This window comes from Macrobrachium nipponense, chromosome 27 (assembly GCF_015104395.2).
Source record: "Macrobrachium nipponense isolate FS-2020 chromosome 27, ASM1510439v2, whole genome shotgun sequence".
Classification (NCBI taxonomy): domain Eukaryota; kingdom Metazoa; phylum Arthropoda; class Malacostraca; order Decapoda; family Palaemonidae; genus Macrobrachium; species Macrobrachium nipponense.
In genome coordinates, this window is record NC_087216.1 from 21,893,620 (window position 1) to 21,908,115 (window position 14,496).

Sequence of the window (14,496 nt, forward strand, 5' to 3'; positions counted from 1 at the left end):
AATAATAATAATAATAATACCATTTTCCAGATGCCTTCTTAACTTCTCGGCTTCTCCACACGTTTTGGATACGTTTTTCCCTACAAAGCTTAGATCTCTTTGATTTTGTGATGTCTAAACAATGAGACTAATATGAGTCAATCAAATGCTGTAAAAGCCCCTTTTATTTCAACCTTCCGACCTTGGCATACCTCTGCCTCTTTCCCAGCAGATGATAACATCTTCTAATTTGAAAACAATCTACCGAATCAATCAATCCGCAAAACAATAAGGACTTCATTTCTTTTCAATTCACAAACAATTTAAAAGAGCCTAAAGTTTGAAGAAAAAAGATGATGATTACGAAATCGTTAATTATTTAATCACCAGCCATTAGCCCTTCAGATGAAGGCCATACGATGCGCGGTTCATCGTCCCTTAATTGCTGGGCTGTGAGGGGTCATTAGTCTGGAGCACTACCAAGGCTATATATGGAGGTTATCTGCTTCAGAGCTCAGCATTGCCTTAAAATGGGATGGACACTTTTCATTTCTTTTTCTAAGGTCCCCTTTTCCAGACAAAAGCACATTTTTCCTAAATTAAGTATTTCCTTGAAGGTTGCTTCAGATCCTCTGTTGATGCTCAAATTATTTTCTGTTTCCTTTGAAGAAAAACGTCTGGTTCTATAAATGCTGATGTCAGGTATTAAGATTTCATCCAGGACATTAAAGAAGAACATTACTTTCTACCTCTTTCTAAATATCCAAATAATGTACGATTTAATACTGAATGTAATTGTACACTATAAATATTATACATCATAGTATAAATTAATGCATCACCAAGATAAATGATAAAATTTAACGATTAACCAACAACATTCTTTAGCTCACTCTATTCGACAGTTCGGATTTCTCGTAAATCTGTCGAAAATCCTAGAATCAAGAGAAAATATTAAAGATTCTCTTGCTGTGCAATTTGGTGGTCGACAACGGACTATAATTAGTCAGGCCTGACGCTAAAGAATCTCTCCCCCAAACATTTCATTTAGTTTTCCAGTAAAATGGCGAAGAAAGCGTTGCTGCTTTTTTCTTTTCTATCCTTTGCTTTCACTCCAATTTAATGAAAGAAAATGGTATCTATTCAAGACTATATACGTACCCTGCTTGAGTCTTCTCACGGGTGCTGTTTGATTTCCCATGACCCCAGTGAGAAATGGGTCATTGAACGACCCACATTCCTGGGGTCACTGAAATGTGTCTTGCAGGGGACCAATGTCATTACTCTTCCTGCCCAAACCATTTACTACACGAAACACACCCATGTGAATCCAGGGACTTCCAAACAACTGGCATGAAAGTATCGACCTCCTTCGGGGGCAAATAATGCAACTGAATAAACTACGAGTTTGTCAACATATATAAGCACATCAATATCAGATTAATTACGTTATATTGTCATTATAAACAGTATTCTAGATGTTATCAATCCAGAATATGTGTCATATATTTATTTATTTTGCTAATATGTTGGGAGTCTATCAAGCATATGACAATTAGCTTACGAGAACTCCAAGACTATTAGGAAGCCGACTGAAATGTAATAAGTTGATAATATACATCCCATGAGTGATTCCGCTTCCTGAGATTGAACATACACACACGCGCGTGTATATCCTGATTAACACGTCACTTAATAGGGGGGTGGCCCCAGAAAAGACAAGACAATAGTAGCTTCAGTTCTCGACCTTTCTCTGATGAATCAAGGAACAACCTCTGAATAGTATACCTCCAAAATTCAGCTGTTCTCTCTCTCTCTCTCTCTCTCTCTCTCTCTCTCTCTCTCTCTCTCTTTTCCTAGGTATTATGGCCCTACCTCTTCTATATTCCTCTGTCATAGCAATCCTCTCATATTTCTTATGACAACCTCCACATCTATCATATAAATAAAAACAAGCATTCTCAACAAATTACCTTGTATACACTACGCACTCAACCCCTACATAGTGGATCTCGTTTAATTCTATTACAAAGCTTTTCCTTGTTTATTCATACCGCAAAAAACAGTGTACCATTTCCTCTTCTCTCTCTCTCTCTCTCTCTCTCTCTCTCTCTCGGGGGGCGGATTCTCTCTCTCTCTCTCTCTCTCTCTCTCTCTCTCTCAGCCTTCTTCCCCCATCTCGCTGCATTTGGTCTGCAAAAAAACAAAAACAAAAATGACCCGTGTCCATCCCCACGACTTAATACGATACAAATTTGCGCTCCGAAATTATTCATGACCAGGGAAAGGAATTTGATTCATTTTTCACTTGAGTTTATATAGTAATAATAAACTCGTTTCTCTTTTGCTTTTTCCCCCTTTTGCCTCTAACCTCCGCCCCCTGAATGTCGCATAGACCGTGGCGTTCCGTAATAATTTATTCATTAGAAAGTCGTGTAAACATACGACTGAACGCTAGGCAGAGGGTTGCTACTACCGCTGCAAGAATGTCTACATTCGTTTGTCTCTCTCTCTCTCTCTCTCTCTCTCTCTCTCTCTCTCTCTCTCTCTCTCTCTCTCTCTCTGCAGGTGGTATTACCTTTATTTATTATTATTATTTTTACCAACTTGTACATTTTATCCGCCTTCCCACAGAATATTAAGTAAGTTCAGGCATATTCATGCTTCCGCTCATAGCTACGTGGAAAGATACGTTACCGCAGCTTATCATATACACAAAAGGATAATGCGAGAAATTCTGGTGGATCGCTCTCTCTCTCTCTCGCTCTCTCGCTGTATATATATATATATACATATATATATATATATATATATATATATATATATATATATATATATATATATCGAATGCACATAAATATTTTATAAATTCTGTTGGATATCTATCTAATATACCTTAGATAGAGAGAAGAGAGAGGAGGAGAGAGAGAGGAGGAAGAGGAGAGAGAGAAATACGTCTCCGAATACGACACCTACCTACCTTAGTATACCAATCCCCACAGGCAAATTTGAGAGAGAGAGAGAGAGAGAGAGAGGAGAGAGAGAGAGAGAGTCGAACAGGTGCGCTGGAAAAAAGCAGCGTGTGCCTGACGCCCCTAATTTGCCGAATTTAGTGGTTTTCATTACTCGCTCGCGTCTTGCGAGAGAGAGAGAGAGAGAGAGAGAGAGAGAGAGAGAGCTTTGCCAATTGTTCGCCCCGGGGCGGGGTTTCTTATGAAAGTGTATATTGCCTCTATTTGTTTAGGGATAATGCACGGTGCTTGTTTTTGCGCTTTCATTCTTTTTTTTTCGGTTCGTTAAGACAGGCACATATATATACATATACATCACGAGGTAGAGAGAAATGAGAAGAAGAGAGAGAGAGAGAGAGAGAGAGAGAGAGAGAGAGAGAGTCACATATAAAATTTCTTCCATTGGCTTATCATATATACATTAGTGTACATACATGAGTATATATATATATATATATATATATATATATATATATATGTATATATATAAATACATACATACCACATACATAAGTATATATACATGTATGTATAAATGATAGGGCCAATGGATGAACTTTAATATGGTGCTTTCTCTCTCTCTCTCTCTCTCTCTCTCCTTCCCCTCTCTCTCTCTCTTATCTCTCATCCTTCCTTTATATATATATATATATATATATATACACACATACACACACACGTACAAACATATATGTATCTATATAATTGCAAAGCCAAGGATGAACTCCTTCACTATATATGCGCTTCTCTCTCTCTCTCTCTCTCTCTCTTCCCACCTAAAACAAACAGCGTGGAATAGAAGACTCGCGGCGGACGAGACCTCCTCCTCAAATCACAAACGAACGTCAAGCGACAATGGGAATAAAATGCAAACTCTCTCTCTCTCTCTCGCCCAGAAAAGGAGAAAAATATTTCGGGGCAAAGCTTTTGTGGCGCTGCGTGACGAAGGGTCTAGGGGAGAGTTACGGTTAAGAGGAAGAGGGAGAGGAAGGAGAGGAGGAGGATGAAGAGAAAGAAGAGGAGGAGGATGAAGAGAAAGAAGAGGAGTAAAGAGAAGAAGAAGAAGGGACGAGATGAGGAGGATGGAGAGAGAGAAGAAGAGGGAGAGGAGGAAGAAGAAGAAGAAGATGGGAGAAGAGGAGGAGGATGCAGAGAAAGAAGAAGAGAGAGAGGAGGAAAGAGGAGAAGAGGAGGAGGACGAAGAGAAAGAAGAGGAAGGAGGAAGAGGAAGGAGAAGAAGAAGACGGGAGAAGAGGAAGATGACGAGGAGAAAGAAGAAGAGGAGGAAGGAGAAGAACATGGGAGAAAAGGAGGATGCAGAGAAAGAAGAAGAAGAAGAGGATGACCTTACAGACCTTACAGACCTTACATCTTCTTCGGGTTGCCCCAGGTCCCTCAGTGTGAGGCACCTCTAATGTCTACCAGAGTTGCTAGTGCATCTTCCGGTATATTTTGCATCTTCCAATCTTGGATGGTCTGGGTTGCAGCTTAGATATTTGTCGAGCTTATTCTTAAACACATCTACGCTCACTCCTGATATATTCCTCAGATGAGCTGGCAACACATTGAATAGACGCTGCATTGTCGATGCTGGTGCGTACAGGATTAATGTCCTATAGTTTTGGGCACTATTAATCTACCTCTGCTTGCTCTTTCTGATATTTTTAGCTCCATGATGTTTTCGGCAATTCCTTCTATCTGTTTCCATGCCTGAATTATCATGTAGTGTTCTCTACTCCTTTCTAGACTATATAATTTTAAAGATTGTAGTCTTTCCCAGTAGTCAAGATCCTTAACTTCTTCTATCCTAGCTGTAAAGGACCTTTGTACACTCTCTATTTGTGCAATATCCTTTTGATAGTGTGGGTACCATATCATACTGCAATATTCAAGAGGACTACGAACATACGTTTTATAAAGCCTAATCATGTGTTCAGCTTTTCTAGTTTTGAATTGCCGTAACAACATTCCCATTTTTGCTTTACATTTTGCCAATAGAATTGCTATTTGATCATTGCATAACATGTTCCTATTCAACATCACACCAAGGTCTTTAACTGCTTCCTTATTTGTGATTGTCTCATTATTAGGTCCCTTATATGCATATAGCTTTCCTTCTCTGTCTCCATAATTTATTGATTCAAATTTATCAGAGTTAAATACCATCCTATTTACCTCTGCCCAATCATATACTTTGTTAAGGTCTCTTTGTAGCTCGTTCCTATCTTCATCACAATTGATTTCTCTACTTATTCTTGTGTCATCGGCGAAACTACTCACTACCGTGTCCTTAACATTACTGTCTATGTCTGCAATCATAATAACAAACAGTAATGCATCTAACACTGTACCTTGTGGCACACCGGATATTACCTTGGCTTCATCCGATTTCTCATCGTTTGCAATAACTATCTGTTTTCTGTTGTGTAAAAATTCTTTTAACCATCTTCTTACTTTGTCCACTATATTATGTTTTCTAATTTTCTTCGCTAATATTATGATCTACCTTGTCATAAGCTTTTGCAAAGTCTAGATAAACCACATCTGTTTAATTTCCGTTTTTCACATTTTTGTATATGTTCTCACGGTGGACTAACAGTTGGGTTTGTGTACTTTTTCTGGGCACAAAACCATGTTGTCCTATATTAAATAAATTATTTTTTATTAAATGTTTCATAATATTTTTCTTCATTACCCTTTCATATACTTTCATAATATGTGATGTTAGACTCACAGGCCTATAATTACTTGTCTCTAGTCTTGATCCACTTTTGAAAGTAGGGGTAATATATGCTAATTTGTGCTCATCATAAATTTTGCCTGGATCTACATTTTGTCTAAATAATATTGCAAGTGGCTTTGTGATAGAATGAACTACTTTCATTAACAAAATAGCAGGGACACCATCAGGCCCAGCTGCAGCTCCATTTTTAATTTCACTAATAGCCTGCACAATATTGGCTTCATTAATATCTATGTCTGATAAATATTCACTATTTTCATCCCTTATTTCTGGATCATTATCTTCATTATCAATTCTAGGGGTGAATCCTCTCTTATATCCTTCTGCCAATATGTTGCATATTTCCTTTTTGTCATTTGTTAATTTCCCTTCAATTCTTATAGGGCCTACTTCTATTCTTCTTTTATTCATCTTTTTCGTATACGAGTACAATAGTTTGGGGTTTTGCTTGATATTTACTAGGGCTTTTTCTTCCAAGTCCCGTTTTTCATTTTCTTTTGATTTTATAATCTTTTGTTCTGCATTTTCTATCTTACTTTTTAGTCCCATCACTTTCCATGCATTTTTTTTCTTTTGCAAGACCTTTTTTCCACTTTCTGATTTTCTGGAACAAGATCCTTCTATCTCTTGGTATGCATGACTGATGTTTACTTTTCTTCTTCGGTATATATTTATCCACTATTTTCTCTAATATTTTATATAATATCTCCGTATTTACCCGTATATCATCACTTACGAAAATGTTATCCCAGTCTTTGTTTAATTCTTCATTTATTTCTGACCATTTTATATTTTTACTGTAAAAGTTGTATTTTCCATATCCTTCCCACTTTTTCATTTCTTGCTTATCTCTGTTTTCACTTGCTTTGGAATGGAATGTTAATTCTATGACATTATGGTCTGAAATACTCGCATTATAAACTATTATTTCTGCAATATAATTCACCTCGTTCACAAATACTAGGTCTAAAGTATTTTCATTTCTTGTTGGCAGGTGATTTATTTGTTGAATGTTGTATTCTAGTAGCATATCTAATAGCTTTTCGAATTGCCTCTTATCTTCTGCATTACTATTACTCTCTTTTTTATATGTATAAATATAACCACAATCTCCTATTCGTTCTTTCCAGTCTACGAAAGGAAAGTTAAAGTCTCCGGATAGGAGAATAGTCCAGTCCTTGTGATTTCTACATATATCATCCAATTTTTCTATTATTGTGTCAAACTCCTTAGTATTAGGGGGTCTATATATTACTATATTCATTAATTTTTCAGATTCAAATTTTATCGCTATTAGTTCACATTCTGAGTTGCTATATTTCTCATATATTTTTCCTTGTTTTTTTCTTTCCCATATATCGCGGTTCCCCCTTGATTCCTATCATTTCTATCTGATCTATAAGTTTGGAACCCTTTTATTCTGAGCTTGCTGCCATCTTGATCTGATTTACAATACTTCACTCGGTAAACTAACTTAGTAGACGCTTTCTAGTCGTATGTTAAACGCGTGATATCAGTTGATTTATCAGACTGTGCACAGGTACGCCTCACCAAGCAAAATGGCACTACTCGAGAGAGTAGTGCCATATTGCAGAGAGAAAGAAGAAGAGGGATAGGAGGAGGAAGATGATGATTGAAGAACAGGAAGATGAGGAGATAGAAGAAGAAGAAGAAGACAGGAGGGGAAGAAGAAAGAGAAGAATAGGAAGAAGAGGAAAAAGAAGAAGAAAGGAGAGGAAGTAGAAGATGGGAGAAGAGAAGGATGAAGAGATAGAAGAAGAAGAAGAGGAAGGAGGAGAAGAAGAAAGGTAAAAGAAGAAAACAGGAGAGGAAAAGGAAGAAAAAAGCAATAAAACAGGGAGGAGGAGGAGGAGGAGGAGGAGGAGGAGGAGGAGGAGGAGGAGGAGGAGGAGGAGAAGAAGAGTGAAAGGAGAAAGGGACTGAAGAAATGAATGCGTCGTTAGGTCGTTATTAAGAGTGAAGGGAAGAGACGAGTACAAAAATAAAGTTGGAAGAACGAGACAGGATGTGATAAAGAACCTGAATTGAGAATTTGGAACTGGTGGATGAATACGAGTTGTAAAATACGAGTTTTATACTAAGATAAAAGAGATTAAACGAGACAATTGCAGATAAACAAAAGGATAGAATTAATGTGGAATAAGACATAAAGAAACCTGCGATTATTTTAGGAACAATAAAAGAGGAGGAGGAGAATTTAAGGGAGAATGTAATACATAATTGGTGGGGAAATATATGAGCTTTAAACAAGAGATTCATTCATAAGGGAAAAAAAAAACAGCTCAATAGAGTTTTCTGTAGAGTGGACACCGAAAACAGAGCTATCTTACGGTGGTCTCGGTATAATGCAGAATCAGCCGCGGCCCATTAAACTTTAACCACCTTCCATGGGTGGCCTGTCCAATATAGTTTCTAGATACACCATTGTGGTTTACTTTAGCCTTAAATAAAGCAAATACTTCTGAGGCTGGAGAGCTGGAATTTGGTACGTTTGATGATTGGAGGGTGGCTGATCAACATAACAAGTTGCAGCCCTCTAACCTAAGCAGTTATTAAGATCTGCGGGCGGACAAAAAAAGTGCTGAAGAACAGACAAAGCCGGCACATTAGTTTTCTTTACAGGAAACTAAGTTCATTGTTTAAAATACCCTACGAGATAAATCTACGGTAAAATATTCTATGTAAAACCTATTGTGCAACCATATATGCATTTTCTGTGTTTTTCGGTGTGTAAAGTCAATATCTATTACAGATAACACAAAGTTTATATATAGATAAGAATATTCTATAGAGGAAAAGACCAACAAAGCGAGAAAATAGGGTGATTTTGAAAAGAGAGAAAGAAACAAACTAAATAATTACTGAAATGAATCGACCCGGCGAAAGGTAAACAAAAGCAGGGCGCATGCGCGAGAAAGAGACAGAGAGACAACCAACACAGTTCCGAGCACTCGGCGGAAAATAGCAGAGGAATGCGTGGGATTCAGAAGTGACAACGACGGCCGGAATTAATTCTCACCGGTAGACACAGATAACTAGATTATGTATATGCAAATCACCGTCACTAAATTCCACAATTGAATTTATAATTCCCTCGAAAGATTTACAAAAACTACATGCTGGGGAATTTCGTCCGCTTGGCATGAAATGCGATCAAGGGAATATGGAGGTTATGACGGAGGTCCTTTCGGGTTAGTGTTGTTTGCTGGTCTGTCTCTTGCGTTTTCTTTTTAATTATTCTTTTGAACTAAAGTACAAACATGGCTCTTTTTGTTCGTTTATTTAAGTCTTGACTAATTAAGTTCTTTTTTGTATTAATTCTACATAATATATATATATATATATATATATATATATATATATTATATATATATATATATATATATATATCTTATATATATATATATTACCTATACCTACCTATACACACACACACATATATATATATATATATATTATATATATATATATATATATATATATATATATATATACTATACATATATCATATATATATATATATATATATATATATATATATATACATATATATATATGTGTGTGTGTGTGTGTGTGTGTGTGTGTCCCTTCTGCTGAGCATTTCACTGAATCTTCATTACCTATTTCATATTTGTTATTTGCATTCAGCAAACCCATTTCAGTTCCTTAAATCAAGAGCTGCCTCAAATATCTAATTAGAGATTTGATTTTCCATCAATGTTTTTAATTTCCTACATTAATGACCTTAGCTCTCGCGACGCCACTTCACATAAATCATAGATGAATTAGGGATCCTGTTTTCTTCCTTACCTCAAATATAATTCAACTTTCTTCTTTTCCAAAGCTTTCTATCATATGTCGCATTACTCACAAAGATCAGCTTTTCTCACGTTCGCTGGTGACAGTGAAGAGAAACTGCGGTATTGGTAAAAGAATGACAGCGTTTGTAAATGAAGGAAGTAGAAACCAGAAATAACAAGAGAAATAAATGCAAGCTTTGGTGGAGGAAGCATGGAAGAGGTTAATTAGTCGAGGTATTTGGGAGTAAGCGCAACAGGTGGGTAATGAAAGACAGACAAGGTGAGGAGGCACAGAATTAGTGAAACACGAAAGGTAACAGGATCTTTCTAGAATGTCAGGAAGAGAAGTCATTATCTCATTATCCAATTAACTCTCCTGTGTAAGAGTGTCCTATGAATGACGATAATGAATAAAAAAAAATTGTAGGAGATATTGAGATGAATTATTTACGTAACGGAGAGAAAGCAATAAAGGATGAAAGGGCAAGAAATGCAGATATACAAAGATGACGTAGAAAGGCTAGCAGAGGCGGAGAGATAGATCAAATTATACTTGGATTCTGAGATATCTAGCTCGGTCATGTGGAGAGAACAGAGGACTTGAAGGGTGGTGATAATTGTCTACAATTAGGCAGAAAGAAGACGAGAGAGAGCTAGAAAGTATAGGTTGTGTACGGGTAAAAAAAAAAAAAGTGTTGGAATGAAAGAACCTTAGTATAAAATAAGCGCGAGTGTGTAAGGATTGACGTGCTGCTGGTGGGCCTTCTGTGTAAAGTGTAGTACGTAATTTTGTGGAAGTTTCCTGCACAGGAGCTCATCACTGATTCAGCAGTCAAAGGATGAACGTAGGAGTGTTTAGCCTTATTGCTTTAGCCTTCTCTTATTAGAGGATAAAACCTCAGAGTAATTAATCTGTTACAGTGGTTTAGTTCGTACAACAAAAAACACTCAAACGCTAAAAACATTTAACCCTCCACTAACATCAAAGCTTACACAAACCACAAACATTACAAAGCTGTACTGAAACACAACAAAAACTCGTAAGCCATGAACAGAAAAAAGGACTAAAACGCCGGACTAAAATAAGGCGAAAACGAAGCGGACTCAGATAAGATTAAAAAGCAGCGTTGCATGTCTGCCTTCACCAGGACTGGAGGGAAAAAGGCTTCGTTTACTAAAATAAGAATTTCGTCATTAAGTTTCTACCTCTTACCAGATGTAATGGCATTAGTAAAAGTAATGAGTTTATAGATAGTATGAATAACAATGGCCAAATGTATAACTGACCACCAGTTTAAAAATGTGGCCACTTTTTAATATTTTTCATAAAGTATTGTAAACACATTACTTATGAGAATTTCATCATGACGGTTCTACCTCAGACGAAATGGAATGGCATTACTAAAAGTAATGGGTTCGTAGATAGTATGAATAAAAGTGGCCAGATCGAAAGCTGAACGCTAGTTTAAAAATGTGATTAGGCTTTTGAAATTTTTAATAATAGTAGAAGTAATGGGTTTATCGACAGTGTGAATAAAACTGGTCAGATCTAGAGCTGCACAACAGCTTAAAAATGTGGCAAGTCTTTTTTAAATAAAAAAACTTCTTGATTCATTACTTACACAGACATTAAACATTCAAGTTACAAACCTGTCACTGAAGAAACGTATGTTCCAAGTGAGTGACTGCGATGTCCGGGCAAGAAGCTGTTGACATCAATTTGCACCTATCTAACAATCTGTAATAAAAAAAAGTTAAAACCATAAATTCGGGTTTAATTGCTCTGCCTACGTCTTCACCAACTGCTTACTCAGGCATTCTCAAACTTGACGTAGTCCTCTCCTTTCCCCCATTTATTCAGACCTGCCTCTCTCTCTCTCTCTCTCTCTCTCTCTCTCTCTCTCTCTCTCTCTCTCTCCACCCCTTTACATTTAAAAACACTTCAAAATACTCTATCAAGAAAAGGGTTGATCCTTCTCAACAGCAGCTCTCTAGCTCTATCTTTTATTCCATTCCATTTTTTTTTACTTGTTTTTAACCTTTGTTGCTGTAATTACTTCCCTCTAGGATTACTTTTTTATTCCCTGCTACAGCAGACGTTCAATATTAATCCTGGGTGTTCAGTGTCTTCTCTAATTTCCCGACCTTTTTCTTGATTAGTTTATTAAAGGTGACTACACTGTTATCAACCCCGTTTTATATTGCTCCACAATATTCTAACGTGCCTTGCAACAGTAACTTCAACATCATTCGTTTCCTTATTCAAACCCTGTTATTTCATTAACCCACTTCACAATGCCTTTCCCCCATCTTCCAACGCATCTCCACCCACAACCTCCATGACTCTATAATCAAATATTACATTCTCCATTAGTTCCTCGTTGGACGAGAGGTTTTCGCGCTCGGCTACCAATTCGTTGGCCCGAAGTTCGATTCTTGGCTCAGCCAACGCGAATCAGAGGAAATTTATTTCTGGTGATAGAAATTAATTTCTCGACATAATGTGGTTCGGATTCCACGGAATAAGCTGCAGGTGCCGTTGCTAGGTGACCAATTGGTTCCTAGCCACTTAAAAATATCTAATCCTTCGGGCCAGCCCTAGGAGAGCTGTTGATCCGCTCAGTGGTCTGGTTAAACTAAGATATACTTAACTTTTATATTCTCCATTTTGATACCTTTAACCGTAGTCTACTTTCTATTCAAATTCTCTCCCTGTATGCTATTCTCATTTTATATTAAAAGCACCTCTCAGACAACAATTCCATAACTCATTCTTACTCACTCAAATTAAGCCACTCCAAACGAACCATTTTATATCGCCGACTACTTTTGCCTTAAAATCACCTAGCACGACTACATTTCCCGTTCTCTCAAACCAGCCAAACACAGATAGATTCGGACTTTTCCAGAAACTTTCCTTTTTACTTTCTCTTCTTTTCTGTTCTCAGATTTCATGCACTCAACATCAGAAATTCTTGGACTGATATATTCGCCCTTCCCGCGATTCAAGTTTTGACTGAGCAGAGTGTAACATGTTAATTAATGATGACATACACATGTAAATTTGTAATGCATTATTGCAATGTCACGCTTGAAAACATGCTTAAATGTATGTGTGTATGTATGAGAGAGAGAGAGAGAGAGAGAGAGAGAGAGAGAGAGAGAGAGAGAGAGAGGGGGGGGGGGGGTTTGCAAAACGACATGTGTAATAAGTGAAAAAACGGGCCTATTTGTCAAAGCATTACAAGCCGTAAGGTAGGAAGAGAGTCATTCCCAGGTGGAATATACATTAACTTGTAACAGTTCATCTTTAATCGCCTCTACCCAACCCCCTTCTCTCTCTCTCTCTCTCTCTCTCTCTCTCTCTCTCTCTCTCTCATGCTACCTTCCAGCCACCCACCCCTTACACCACCACCTACCCACATCCCCCTACTCCCAGCCCCCCTCCCCCACCAATCCATCCCCACTCGGGTGGAAGGACACGTGGCCTTGTATTCCAGTGGCATAGGATTAGACTTTGCCTCCGTCAGCGGAACCTGACGGAACATTGGGATGAAGAATGGAGGAGGTGGAGGAGGAGGAGGAGGAGGAGGAGAAGGTAATGATTCTCCCTCCTCCTCCTTCATCTTCTCTTCCTGGACTGCCGTGGGAACTGAGATAGATGTTTTCCTTTTTCATATTTTTTTTTGTGTGGATCAGGTCGATTTCGGTTCTAACGATTTCTCGTGTGTAGTATGGTTGGTATCACTAGTATCTGTTTTGTATTATGGAGTGTATATATATATATATATATATATATATATATATATATATATATATATTATATATATTATTGTTTACACATATGCATCACACACATACATAGACATATACGCATATATATATATATTATATATATTATATATATTAATATAGATATATATATATTTATAGATTGTCTTGTATTATGTGTATTTGGGAGGATACACGTTTCCCTTAAATACACCTTCATGTATGAATACATAGTTACAAGATCAGCCTATTAAAACACTTCAAGCTAATATTTATAATTTAAAAATAAAGCAAAAATATTCCTGCCATCGTACTTCTACTGAAGGAGTGGCGAACACAAACAATTTACCATTGTTGTTGTTAAATTTCCCGTCGGGAGATAAATTTCGAAAACTTAAAGCGCTTCTAAGCTGGTGGCCGGACCTAATTACCAATAATTACGGAGAAATGTTGTTTTTCTTCCTCGTAATTACCAAACGAGAGACTTACTTTTGGGACCATAATTAATGAGCTGGCTACTGCGCGACTCAGGTCAAAGGAGAAATATGATGTTGTTATGGAACGGGGTTACTAGAACATGCATCTGCTTTGACACACGTACACACACACACATAGCTATAAGTATATGTATATATATTCATATATGTATTTTTCCAGTGAATATATATCATATATATATTATATATATAATTTATATTATATATATATATAATATCATATATACATATATATAATATTATTATATAATAGTGTATAGTCACTTAAATCACACAAATACTTCTATGAAGCAAGCCTAAACGTTTAATAAATTATATAAAAAAACTCAATATATCAAAATGAACCAAGACGTGGACTACAACTTTCTTTATACATAAACGACGATAAAAGTCAAGAAAATCAAGAGATTGGCGCGTTACCTTTAAAGGTATTATTTAAAAATCAATACACCGATACGATTAGCATTAATGAGAACAACGCTAAAGACATCTCTTATTCATACAAAATTTTGTTGAATTATATTTTTCCATTTTAGGCCACTTATAATCTTGTTGTGACCACAGAGCGAAGGATCACTGTTAGTGTACTACCGTCAGTGCTTTTTATAACTAGAATACATTTCATCCCTTATGAGTTTCTCTTATTTTTTGTGAGGGATCACTTATCAGACTAT